At 43.4% G+C, this 14023-nt stretch overlaps 1 long non-coding RNA gene across 2 annotated transcripts in view; it reads left to right on the top strand.

The window, feature by feature from the left end:
• Positions 1–1939: 1939 nt before the first annotated feature.
• Positions 1940–14023, top strand: part of LOC125462509 (uncharacterized) — a 94344-nt gene continuing 82260 nt past the window's right edge. Inside the window, exon 1 of one of the 2 annotated variants that reach the window (XR_007249668.2) lies at positions 1940–2393. This is a non-coding gene — a long non-coding RNA (uncharacterized LOC125462509). Of the gene's footprint in view, positions 2394–13037; positions 13130–14023 lie in introns of those variants that run through there. The other variant, XR_007249669.2, reaches the window with a different exon arrangement.

The raw sequence follows: 14023 nt of genomic DNA, 5'->3' as shown, positions 1-14023 counted from the left end.
GAAGTGCATCACGAAAGGTTAAAACTGACTGTGTGAGACACCGTATACATTATCGCAGGAAATGCGGCAGCATCGCATGATCTTGTTCCCTCTTACAGCCAAGTGGTAAGTTGAAGCCACAGCAAAGCGTTCCTTCAGGAAAGATCCCTTCCTTCAGCGGAATCTGTAAGTGCTCTGTAGCAGGATAACAGGGCGTGGATATGATAAAATGCAATGCCTGTCCCTTCCCCACACCTGATACACTTGATAAATTGCCTGCCCTGGCTGCTTAGGCTTTGTTGAAGTGCAGGAGAAAATCAAGAAAAGAAATTGCCATTCCTGATAAAATGCTGGTGTAATAACTTATAGGCTGGTAGCTTGTCACTAAGCCATTCTTTATTTACACTGATCTGGCTCCCTCATAGTCAATTCAGAGTGAACAGAACCTCTGACATTCCTGTTTACCTCTGTCAGCCAGGGCTCCCTGATTGGGCCAGATGAAGTCATTCTGAGGCCCACCTGGCTGATCTCATTCCAATCACTACATCCCTCCACCTCTAAGTTTGAAGACATAAGCCAGTGCTTTTGTTTCCGTAGCTCCTCCTGGGGCGTTTCAGCACTTCCAACTCTGCCTCGGATACAGGTGGTGTGTAATGCCCAGTAAGTTGCCTCATGTCCCAGGAGTGTCTCAGAAGAAATTGATTCTTCTCTTCCAGTGGCAAAGGTGTTGAGGTGGTGACGCCTGCCGTGTCCATCTCAGATTCCAAACTATCTTCAATGCTGGAGGGAAATGGCCACCCCACAGGTTCTAGAACAGTCAGAAAGGCTGTTGAGGAGCGAGGCACATTTTGCTCCCACACCGTTTGCGAGTTTGCAGCTTTCATTTGGTCCATATGCCTGCTCTGGGCTGTCGTACCTGCCCGAACTTTATACGTCACTCGACCTGACCCCGTGACAACCATGTTTCTTACCCTTGTGGGGCCATTCCCATGGTTCCTCCACCAAATGTCATCCCCTGAAGTAAATTCTTTTTCTCTTAGCAGAGTCTGGTGTCTGGCATTACCCCAATTCAAAGATGGCTGTTCGGGGCAAATTTCTTCAGGAGCATGCTTTTTGCTCATCATCACTGGAGTAACTCCGCAGAGGTTTGTATCCCATCACCAAGGCACCCTTTATTTAAATGTGGAGAGTTCTTGACACTGATCCAACACAGTCAGAGTGAGACCCACCTGTTTATATCTGTCAGCCAGAGTTCCTTGTCTGGGCCACATTAACAGCCCCAATCAGGGAACTTATATTCTATATCCTATCTGGCTGACCTCATTTCAATCCATACAGCTGGGGCTATATCTTCTCACCTGGCCACAGACACAGCCACAGCATCCTCCTTGCAGACACACACGCACACACACATGCACAGACACACACGCACACACACGCGTGTGCAAACATAGACAGATGCACACTATCACTTGCAGCCACTCCTTGCCGCTGCATTAACAATGAGGCAGCTTCTGTTGCTGTTCTTCACTGTCCCACAGAGGCTTACGCTCGAAATGCCAAGCTCTGCTGCACTTACCATCAATCATTTGAGGAACGCAGCCACCTGGTTTGTGAGCAGAAGTATGGAGTTTCAAAGCTCACTCAGTATCAGCACAACCCGAAAGATAACATGAAAAGATTAAGCAGATGTTGCACACTTCCAGCAGAATGGAGTTTGTAACTTTGATAAGTTGCATCAGTCACGTAAACACCTGATAAGTGAACAACTCATATGCTGCAAAAGTAAACTTTTATTGCTGCACTGTTCTTGACTTAACAGCAGTGCACCATGATGTATTAAGTCCTGTGTGATGTACAGTAACCTTTCTGATCCAAAGCAGGCCAGCCTGTTTATTATTGTGCCAGGTTATGTCACAATCAGTTTATCATTCTTTTCAATCATTTGCAGGTTCCAAAGGATGAGGTCAAAGCAACTGTCAAAAAGCGCAGGAACCATAAATCATCAGCACTGCCTCCTCAGGGAATTGATTAAAGGAGTGGGCCCAGTTAAGGAAACAATGTGCAAACTCCACCAGAAAGATATGGGAAAGAACTAGGCCACAGGCAACGATTTACGATCAAAAGGGCCAGAGATACCACACATGTGTGCAGGTTACAGAACAATTAACCCTGTCTGCTCTTCAACTTTGGTAAAAGACTGAAGAACCTCTCCAAAGAAGAGTGAGAGACCTTCAGGCTGAGTAAAATAAGCACACAGCCTGTGCCAATGTGTGGGACAGAGACAAAGACGCCCAGGAAAAGTACTGCCTGATGGACCAATAAGATGCGATACTGGCCTCTCCCATGGCTACCAAACTGGAAACTTCACAGGAAATTGTCCTTTCGGGATGCCTGAAGAAACAGGAGTATAGGTAAATTGTCCAGCCCATTGAGCCTGCTCTACCATTCATGTTGATTATGGCTGATTTTGGGCTTCAATTCCACTTTTTTGTCTACTCCCATATCTTCTGGCTCCCCGAGAGATCAAAAATCCATATTTGACACTGGAGAATCCACAACCTTCTTTGGCAGAGAATTCTAAAGAATCACAACCCTTTGAGCTAAGTGATTTCCCTTCAGCCGGAGACCTTAATGACTGGCCCATTATCCTGAAACATTGCCCTCACGTTTTAGATTCTCTGACAGCGAAAACAATCTGTCAGTATCTGCAACGTTTCAATGCCTCTCATTTATCTACATTCTAGAGAGTATAGACATAACTTGTTCACCCTCTTATTGTAAGGCTCCCTTCATCCCAGCTATTAATTGAGTGAACCTCTATCACACTGCCTCCAATGCAAGTTAATCTTTTCTAAATACAGAGACCAAACCTGCCTATAGTGCTCCAGATGTGGTCTCACCAAAACTCTGTATATTCATAACAAGACTTCTTTATTCCTGCACTGCCAGTCCTAATGCCTTCCTCACTGTTTGCTAAGGTTCTGTTGTACATTTGAGTACTTCCAAGCTCCTCTGAGCAACATTTATGGCCTTCGCACCTCTTTTACTTCCCATTCCAATGACCAAGATGAATGGCCTCACACTTCACTACAAAATAATGCCTCTGCGAATTTGTTGCCAACTCACATAACCTGCCTGCACCTCTTTCTGGCCTCTCTGTGTCCACGTCACACCTTACCTTTATATCCCAGTTTGCATCTTCAGCAGGCTTTTTACATTACTCTCTGTCTGTTCATCCAAGTTATTACCATAAGTTGTATACAGGTGGGGCCCCAACACCGAGCCTTGTGGCATTTCATCGTTCACTTCTTGTCAACTTGAAAACAGAGTTGATGTCCACTCTCAGCTTCCTGTCCATTAGCCAATCCTCTATCCGTGCTAATATGTTACGCACAACTCCATAATCCATATTGTTGCAATTTAACTTTTGGACAGCACCTTCTCAAAAGCCTTTTGGAAACCCAAGTAAGTAACATTTACTGCTTTGCCTTCCTCTACATTAATAGTTACAGCTTCAAAAACGCCAAGAATATTATTAAGCAGAATTTCCATTCAGACCCATGCTGAGTAGTTCTAAACATACTTTACTTATTTCAGTTTATTGTGAAAACTTATTTAATAATAGATGCCAGCATTTTCCCAACAATTAATGTCAGACTAAGTGGCTTGTACTTCCTATTTCTCTCACCCTCCTTTCTTGAAAAGCAGTGTAATAGTTGCAAATATCCAATCTGGTGGAATCATTTCTGAATTAAGGAATTCTTGAAATTATACTTAGTGCAACTATTATTTCTGCAGCTCTTTCTTCTAGACCCCTGGGTGTAGACCATCAATCCAGGGATATTGTTTGATTTCACCCTTTAAATTCCTTGGATATATGCCGGCCAGCCAGCAATGTCCACATCCCTGGAGAGAATTAAAGAAATAAGTTTTCTCTGTTTATATTAATTCCCTTAATTTTCTCACTCATTAGGTCAGAGATTAGTGTCTATTTCTGGAAATAAACTTATATCTTCCGTAAAGACTGACACAAACATTTGTTCAATGTGTCTGCCATTTCCTCATGCCCCACAGAAGTTTTTCCTTCTGTGCTTCCGAGAGTCCATTCAGTTGCTTTAGCAACTCTTATCCTTTTTATATATACTTATAAAAGCTCTTAAAATCTGCTTTTTACATTTATGTCTAGTGTACTCTTTTATTCTATTTTTCCCCTTTTATCAACGTTTTGGATTGCACACTGCTGGTTTTTAAAATGCTCCCAGTGCTCGGACTTATATCAGTTGTAATATTACAAGCCCCTTCTTTTAATCTAATACTAAGCTAACATGATAATCCTGTGACGTTGTGATGTAGTATTTCCACAAATTGAACAGTAAAGCACTCTGCTGTGCATCCAACACAAATCCAACAGTTATTAAACACGTGTCAGGGTGCTGTTGAGAAATTCTAAGCCCCAACTCTTCCACCAGAAACAGATTCATTGTTTAATTCTGTTCATGAGGCTGTGCATCTTAGGCTGTAGGTCAATTTTAAATCTAACAGTTGTTGGGCAGGATTCCCAGGATCCCCTGAAACCCAGTAGCTTAACAGAGGAGAAGGGTCAGATCCAGCTGGTCATCACTGTTGCCATTTAGTTTCGGTATCTTTATGATAAGCAGTGCATCCTCTCTCACTCCGGAAGCTAACTTGCTTCCCTCCCTGTGATCAAATATTATTCCTGCCCTTCTCTCATCAGTGATTTCCCCTGCTGCCTTCCCTGCTCCTTCACAACAATCCTCAAATCCCACAATATCACTGTTCCCTGGGCTCCCTGGCTGTAGCCTGTTTCTTAAAATTGTTTTTATGTTTTATTCCTGGGATGTGAGCATTAATGGCTGGGCCAGAATTTATAGTCCATTCCTAGTTTCCTCTTGAGAAGGTGGTGCTGAGCTGCCTTCATGAACTGCTGCAGTCCATATGTTGTGGACACACCCAGAATGCTGTTGGGGAGGGAATTCCAGAATTTTGATCCAGCAATACTGAAGGAACGGCAACATATTTCCAGGGATGGTGAGTGGCGAGGAAGGGAACTTGCAAGTGGTGATGTTTCCATGTACCTGCTGCTCTTGTCCTTCTAGATGGGAGTGGTCATGAGTTTGGAAGGTTCTGTCTTTAAGGATATTAAAGTGTGAAGCTGGATGAACACAGCAGGCCAAGCAGCATCTCAGGAGCACAAAAGCTGACGTTTTGGGCCTAGACCCTAGAAATGATGAAGGGTCTAGGCCCGAAATGTCAGCTTTGGGGCTCCTAAGATGCTGCTTGGCCTGCTGTGTTTATCCAGCTCCACACTATGTTATCTCGGATTCTCCAGCATCTGCAGTTCCCATTATCTCTGTCTTTAAGGATCTTTGGTGAATGTCTGTGGTGCATCTTGTAGATAGTACACACTGCTGCAACTGAGCATCAGTGGTGGAGGGAGTGGATGCTTGTGGATGTGGTATTACTGAAACCGGCTGCACTGTCCCGGATGGTGTCAAGCTTCTTGAGTATTGGGGTGCACCCAGCCAGGCAAGTGGGGGGTATTCCATCACACTCCTGACATGTGCCTTGCAGATGATGGACAGGCTTTGGGGAGTCAGGAGGTGTATTACCCACTGCAACTCTTCTAGCCATTGTATTTATATGGCTAATTCAGTTCATTTTCAAATCGATCGTGACTCTCACGATATTACAGTAAAGGTTTTAGCCTTAGTATTCCCATTGAATGTCAAGGGGTGGTGGTTAGATTGTCTGTTATTGGTGATGGTCCTTACTTGGCGTTTGTGTGGTGTGAATATTTCTTGCCACTTGTCAGCCCAAGGCTGGGCATTGTCCAGATTTTGTTGTGTTTGAACATGGACTCCTTCTGCGTTTGAGGAGTCATGACTGATACTGAACATTGTGTAACTATCAATGAACATCTTCACTTCTGACCTTATGAAGGAGGGAAGGTCATTGATGAAGCAGCTGAAGGTGGTTGGGTCTAGCTCATTACGCTGGGGAACTCCTGCAGGGATGTCCTGGAGCTGAGATGACTGATCTCCAACAACTCTAATCATCTTCCAGTGAGAAAGAGATGACTCCAATCGATGGAGAGTTTTCCACCCTGATTTGCATTGACTCAAGTATTACTAGGGTTCCCTGATGGCGCATTCAGTCAAAAGCAGTCTTGATGTGAAGGGCTGTCACTCCCAATTCTTTTCATTCTTTGTCCTTGTTTGAACCAAAGCTGTAATGAGGTCTGGAACTGAGCGGCCCTGGTGGAACCCAAATTGAGCTTCTGCAGGCAAGGATCATTGCTCATCGAATGACCAAACTTTCTATCACTGAGATAATTGAGAGCAGACCGATGGGGTGGTAATTGGCCATGTGGGATTTCTCCTGCTACTTGTGTGAGGTATAAGTGGACAACTTTCTACATTGTTAAATTGATGCCAATGTATTGTAGCTGCCACTGGAAAATCTTGGCAAAGGATGCAGCAACTTCTGGAGCACATGTCTTTAGTATCAACACTCAAATGTAGTCAGGGCCCACAGCCTTTGATTCTCTGCCTTCGCCACAGGCCATCCAGCCTCTCGAGCTAACTAGCTCTCACAGAGCAATAGAGAACTCTCCTAAGGTGAAATCCTGCTCTTAGGATTGCAGGGCCTGCAAGAAGGGCCTCACATCAGCTGGGATACAGTTCTCATTTGCTTCCTGTCTCTCTTTAGGAATCCGCAGGGAAGCCGTTTCGTCCTGATGTTCTAATATCAGATGTGGAATGGGTTCCATTCAAGAAAACTATGTTTTCACTTCTATGAAGTAGCATTCTGCAAGGCCCAAATCAGGCCCAGATAATAGATTTCCTTTCTTCGGCGGGGAGGAGACATGTTAATAATTGGCCCTAGAAACCAAAAAAAACAGCAGATGCTGTCAATCAGAAACAAAAACATACGCTACTAGAAAAGCTCAGCAGGTCTGGCAGCATTTTTAGAGAGAAATCAGAGTTAATGTTTTGCATCTGGTGATCCTTTCTCAGAGCTGCGTCACTTGTCCTGAAACAGTAGCTCTGATTTGCCTTCACAGATGTTGCCAGATCTGCCAATAACTGGGCCTCTTCCATTATCATCCATATACCAGTCCTAAGCTTTACCCTTTTATAGTTCGAGGGATTGAGTCTGATCAATACTAAGAAGGCACTGAGCTGTTCTAGCTCAAATACCTCAAAGGAAATTTCATCCTGGCTGCTCTTATTCTTCTTCATGTGGTTGGTGATAGAATGTGTGAGGCAGAGAGATGACAGTGGAGTTTGTGTCTGAGGCACAAGTAGAGAGAGATAGAATTATTGAATCCCTACAGGATGGAAGCAGGCCATTTGGCCCATCAATCCATCAACAAACCACCAAAGATCATCCCACTTCAACTCACCCCTCCTACCATATCCCTGTAAACCCATATTTCCTACGGCTACTCCACCTAACTTGCACATCCCTGGACACTGTGCAGTTTAGCCTGGCCAATCTACCCAACTTGCACATTTTGAATTGTGGGAGGAAACCAGAAGAAACCCATGTAGCCAGAGGGAGAATGTGAGAGTTTGACATTGACAGTTCCTGAGGGTGGATTCAAACCTGGGTCCCTGATGCTGTGACGCAGCAGGGTTAACCAATAGAGGTTGAGTATGAGGAATGGGTTAAGAGAAGCAAAGGCAAACTGATCATCCTTTCCATTTCCAACATCCATAAGAGATGACCTTCCAGTGGATACAAGAAGAAAATAATAAATGAAGTTTTTAAACCATGAAGATTTCTGATCATCGTTTAACTGTTTAAGGAGCAACTATAACAGTAGATCTACATTGCCCATGTTCCACTAACGGATATATTATTCATCGTTTTTTCTATATGTGTGTTATGGAACCATCAGGATAGTAATGTCCAATGTGTGATCCAGGTGTTGCATGACATTACAGCATATTGAGAGAACTTCTCAAATAAGACTCAGTGCATTTGCGTTAGGAAAACTTTGAAAGAAACTCAGCAAGGACTCCCAATTCTGGTTTTAGCGTTAAAAAGTACACAATAAAAGCCAGAAAAGACCATCGGAACTTGCTCCATCAAGAGTTCAGAAGAGTCTGTTTCCTCCTTGTTTTCTCTCCTGTGTGGCCTGTAGTTTCCCCATGTTTTAAAGACCTTTCTCTGTTTGTCACAACCTCCTGATTAAAAAATGAGGTGCACTATCTATACCTGGAATGATCATGAAAACCCTGGTTTATTGATCTGACTGCCTGCTTTTGGGAGATGTTGGCATAGGGGCAATGTCACTGGATTTGTCATTCCAGTAAGTCCAGGTTAATAACTTGGCAGCATAGGTTCACCGCCATGGCTGGGGTGAAATTTGAATTTCATTAACAAATGTGCATTTGAAAGATAGGCTCAGTACTGGTGATCATGAAACTCCAACTCTGATTGCTGTAACAACCGAACTGGTTCATTAATGCCCTTTAAATAAGGAAATTTGCCACTCTTGTCTGCCCCATCTGCCACTCCTGACTCACAGCAACACGTGTCTGACTTTAGAATGCATTGAAAGACCTTTCAGCTTACAGGACATTGAATATGATGAATCCTGAAGAAGAGTCATGAGGGGCTCGAATTGCTAATTCTGTTTTTCTTTCTGCACAGACGCTTCCACACCTGCTAAGTTTCTCCCACCTTCCCTGCCTTTATTTTAGTGCACGGGGGAACTTGCACTTGCCTGAGATCCTGCGCCAAGCGGGGTACACCACCATGCCCCCACGCCATTCCCCGGGGCTCCACCCATCATCAGTGTCTTTGGAAGGGGAGGCAAGATTGGGATGGTGGCAAGTTGGGCTGCATTTCTGTAGCGCCTCTCATGATGGCCCAAAGTACTTTACATATCATTGAAAGTGATTTTTAATTGCAGTCACTTATCCTCACGACCAGTTGGCACAAAGTATGACGCACAATCAGCAGTGTGATAATGACCCAGGTCATCTGTTTTAATGATGCTGGTTGAGAAATGTTTTAAAAAATCATTTGGGAGAACTGGCCTAGTCTTTTTTCCAAGGAAATTGCGGTGGCATTTATTTAGGTCCACGTGAAAGGACAGTACAGTTTGCAATATTCACTTCCTCTGGCAGTGCAGCGCCCCTCAGGAACTGTTCTCAATGTGTCACCTAAGACATTATGCTCACATCTCTGTAGACCTCTGATTGTCTAACTCTGAGGGAGGAGAGTAAACATCGAACCATTCGAAGTGGATAGATGTGTATTTTTCACACGCTCATGTCCTTGTCAGCGTTGGCTTATGAGGCAGGAATAACCTAAAAGGGCTTTAAATTTGCTAGAATGCAGCTGTCTCAGGTGAAATCATAGTACAAAGCATTTTGCAATAAAATGACTCTTGAATAATTCTGCGCACTTTTGCTGTGATTGCTGCTGTGCAGGTTTTGATTACATTGCCCGCATCGAAACAGCCGCAAACACTTGTGTCTGACGAGTGTGACAAGAAAATTATAACGCACACAGCAACATCTAGTGGAAACGAGTCAAAATATCTGGGACTGGTCATTAGAAAGTGGCATTATTAGATAAAAGAAAATGATGACGGAGCTGAGGTGGCAGACAGCGAGTGGGAAACAGCCAGGAGTGGGCACCAACTGTAACTTGAGCATGCTGTGCTCTCATTTACATCGAGGTGAATCTGACTGGTTGATCAGGCAAATTAAACATGCATATTCAGAATTTTAACTTATTAAATTTCCTTGCTGATGCCACTTGCTTTGCTGCTGTCTGTGCCTTCCAGTCCTGTCTTCCATTTTTCTTGCCCAATGCACCCTCTTCCCACCTCTCCCTCCCCTCCATCCCACCTTGTGTGGAAACACACTTTGAATTCCCTGATGGAGGTAGGTTGGAGACCAGTAACCGTTACAGAGTCTTGTGGCTTGCTGCAGGATCATTCCTAGACTCAGTGACTGTGAAGGACAGAGGGTATCACAGTTCCTCTGGTCACCATTCCAGCCCACAGTTCAGCCGAAAGCCTGGGCCATTTGGACCAGCAGGGTGCCAGCTCTGCTGTTGGACGTTGCTGAGTTTTTCTGTCTCAGCCAGAGGCTGTGGGGCGAATGTTGAATCATAGAATCTCTACATTGTGGAAGCAGGCCATTCAGCCGACACAAAATCGTCCAAACAGCATCCCAACCAGATTCACGCCCCCGCTCCATCCTTGTAACCCTGCATTTCCTGTGGCTAGCCTGTACGTCTCTGGACACTACGGGGTAACTTAGCATGGCCAATCTATCTAACCCGCACATCTTTGGACCATCAGGGGAAACCAGAGGAAACCCACAAAGGCAGTCACCCAAGGGTACCCAGCACTGTGAGGCAGCAGTGCCAACCACTGAACCACCATCCCACACCAATGACTCTGCTGTGATTTCCCTAGCCACTGCAGTTCATAGATATTGACCCAGGATCAACCTTCGTGCCTCTGTGACTCATTAGCCTGCCAGCTTTATGTAGCATAGGGCCATCTAGCTCTGTTGGTTAAGAGCGTGGTGCTCAATAATGCTGATGACAGTGGGTTCAAACCCTACAAATGTTCAAGGCAGCTTTCTGCCTCTTTCACTGGATCTGCTGAAATATTGTGCTTTAATTAGCTATCCCTAGATTCTCTTTGACAGGAGAGAGAATGTCTCAAACATCAGAATCATCACTTGTTACAGAGCAAATTACAGCACAGAACAAGACTATTTGTTCCATTGAAGACATGTCAGCTCTTTGTAGATCATCTGTTCCTATAGACCTCCTGCTCCATTTTGAAATCATTGTTTTTTTTCCCCTTGTGGATGTGGACACAGTTACAATAGTTAAAATATAGTTGAATAAGTGCATGAGCAGGAAAAGTTTGTAGGGATATGGGCCAGGAGCAGGCAGTGACCCTAGTTTAGTTTGGGATTATGATTGGCATGGACTGGTTGGACTGAAGGGTCTGTTTTCGTATGGTAAGACTATAATATGGGTGGAGGTGGGGTGGTAAAGTTTTTCATTTTCAAGAGTTCATCAAAATCACATTACAATCTGTTTCCCTTTGATCCGATGCAGTATAGGAAAATACTCACAATGCTCTGTAGTCTGTCCAATTCTCAATCCACCGTGCCTTCACTTTAATTGCTGATTCGTCAGAAAGAGAGTTATTTTAATACCTATTAATTCTGAGCACAATAACGTGGCAAATTATTGGTCTCTTTGCTATTTCCCACTTAGTCCAATCTCACAACAATGGGAAATACAATCCCACTCTCTCCTTCTTATTCTATACCATGCTAGAGATTGAGGATAGTAGTCAATCAATTTCTGTATGCATGGACAGCAGGTTATCTGCGGAGCTCTGAAAGAGATCCTGCTCCCATTGACTAGAACAAACACCTACAAGTCCACATGCTCATCAGATCACATTTGCCATCATTACCTTGAAACCAAAAAGGCTCAGCTTTCCCCTTTGAAAGTAACCTTTTCCTCCTTTCCCTGTATCTTCTGAAACATCGGCCTTTCATTCCTATCACACAGTTAATGGGAAAGAGAAATAAAACTGCAGGTTCACTTAAAGTTTAAGGAAGTCAATGTTGACATGTTTAAACATTTTGGAAATGTTCATTTTAACTCTTGGCCTGTTGCATACCATCGCATGAAAGCAGAGTCTGCCACCATAAGCATTAACACTCTACAAATAAACATTTGATTTTGGATGTGTAACACTAAATATTTGGGACTGTTTTTATCTTAGGTCTTACTCCACCATCTGTAGTTGTGCTTTTATCTGCGATCGCCCTGTTCTCTGGGACTCTTTTGTAAAACCTTTGACCTTGCCTACTTCCTTCCCTTTTTTCAAAACCTCTCACTCTTTATCGCACTTTCACCCTCCTCCACCCAGTTCTGGTTCCCGTTGCTTTTCTGCCCAATATTTCCTTATCCCTGTGCAGCAGGCTGAATTAATTTTTCTCTGTATTTGAGGCGGGTCAACAGGTTGTGTTGTGTTGGCCATATACTAAGGCTGATCATTAACCCTGACACAGTTCCTGATAAATGTTTCTCCGGGTCGCAGGATTGATTCAGGCCATTCGGCCCACATTAGGTCACTTACCAAAAAGGGACAAGAATGTTGGCCATCCACTTCACCTGATGAAGGGGCAATGCTCCCAAAGCTTGTGATTTCAAATAAACCTGTTGGACCATAGCTATGACTTCTGACCTGGCCCATCGTGGCATCCGATTCTGCTGCAAACCTGAAACCACTTAGTCCAAATACAAAGTGTGTGGTCAGATGCTTTTAGTAGAAACGAAGTGAGACCATCTCTGACAGGGGACATCAGTCACCTTGCTTCCAATATAGGTACAGACTCAGGATCCAGGCTGTGTGACGCTAAGTTGCTTAGCTCATTAAAATGCTCCCAAGATTTATGTCTGCTCTTTTTGCCCAGATTTCATTCCATATGTTGCCTACTCTTTGTCAGAATGTCTTGTGGCCTGGTAAGTAGTGCTCTTGCCAGTTAAGTCAGAAGTAGGCTATACACTGGGACATGTCACCCTCAGAAGGAGTGACCATCACACAGTTCAAGCACATTCATAATCAGCCTCTTAACTGCTCTCCAAATGGGAAAATCAAGCTTCTAAATCAATTCACAGAATCATATTCACTTTTACAAACTTTTTATTTCCAGATTATAAAAAACATATTCACATTTTCAAGGTAGCTTGGTAATTGATTTGATTTGATTTATTGTCGCGTGTACCTACGTCGGGTGAAAAACTTTGTTTACAAGCAATACAGGCAGATCATAATAAGCATAGATACACAGATCAGAGGGTGAGAAAACACTTAGACAGAGGCATGCGGAGGTTATGTCACACAGGGGGTGTGCTAGGCATGATCAACATTAGCAAAACCAGCATTATTTGAAGTCAGAGAGTCCATTTATCAGTCTGAAAGTGGCTAGGAAGAAACTGTTCCTGAACCTGCTTGTGCGTGTGTTCAGGCTTCAGGCCTGACGGAAGAGGTTGTAAGAGATCATTACTGTGGCGCAATGGGTCGTTGAGGATGTTAGCCGCCTTTCCACTGCAATGAACTGTGAGATTTGAACTCATTTTTAACACCTTTGGATTAGTAGCACTTTGACAGATCAGTACCTATCATGAATTACACAGTTTATTTTAAAGCAGTGTTCTGTATTTTCCTGTCCTTTAATGTTAATATCTGACAGAATATCACCACTTTAGGTACCTTTCAGGTTTGGAAGTGTAGCAATTCTATGGCCTTTCTTCATGGCTCACTCTCTGGCTCTCACAAATGTACATTTCTGCTCCACCAATCCAGATTCTGACTCCATTTCAAAAATAGAGCTTGAGGTCATTCAATGCATGATATAGATGCAAAATTTCCTTCCATAGTTATGGCCCGATTGGGAAGGTGCACTGATTCTCAGTCCCCAGTAGCCAAAGTGTCATTATAAAAATTAATGATTTAACCAAAGTACAATAAGTCCCAAATTTACCCTTCTGATGGATTCAGAGTAACAGAAAACACTGACTAGGTTCCAGTATATAACAAGAACTATTGTTTATTATAATATACATACCCTCACTATTTATCTGTTATTTTTCTCATTTTTTTAATGTGGAACTGTGGGTTGAGTTTAAAAGTTGAACTTTGAACAGCAGCTTGTTTTAAAGGAGGAGAGAAGAAAGATAGATGTTTGGTATTGCTGTTAGGAACTGGCTTTGTGCATAATAGAAATTAATTACTGTTCTATAGGCCCTGTAGATGATTTGAAATCAAATTGCTGCAAAGCTCCTGACTGCGAGCTGGTTAGACACTAAACCGATTAATCAAGGGAGGACCAGTGTTAACCAGACAACTGCACTGAATGTTAATTGAAAAGAGAGAGAGAGGAAAAGAAACCGTTCTTACTGGATTTTGGCATGATTGTGATTTTTATTTGGAAGCTCTAGAGGCTGCTGCTGT

This window comes from Stegostoma tigrinum, chromosome 23 (assembly GCF_030684315.1).
Source record: "Stegostoma tigrinum isolate sSteTig4 chromosome 23, sSteTig4.hap1, whole genome shotgun sequence".
In the NCBI taxonomy this organism is placed as follows: domain Eukaryota; kingdom Metazoa; phylum Chordata; class Chondrichthyes; order Orectolobiformes; family Stegostomatidae; genus Stegostoma; species Stegostoma tigrinum.
The sequence above is the reverse complement of the archived record's forward strand: the minus strand, read 5'-3'. Positions and strand labels throughout refer to the sequence as shown.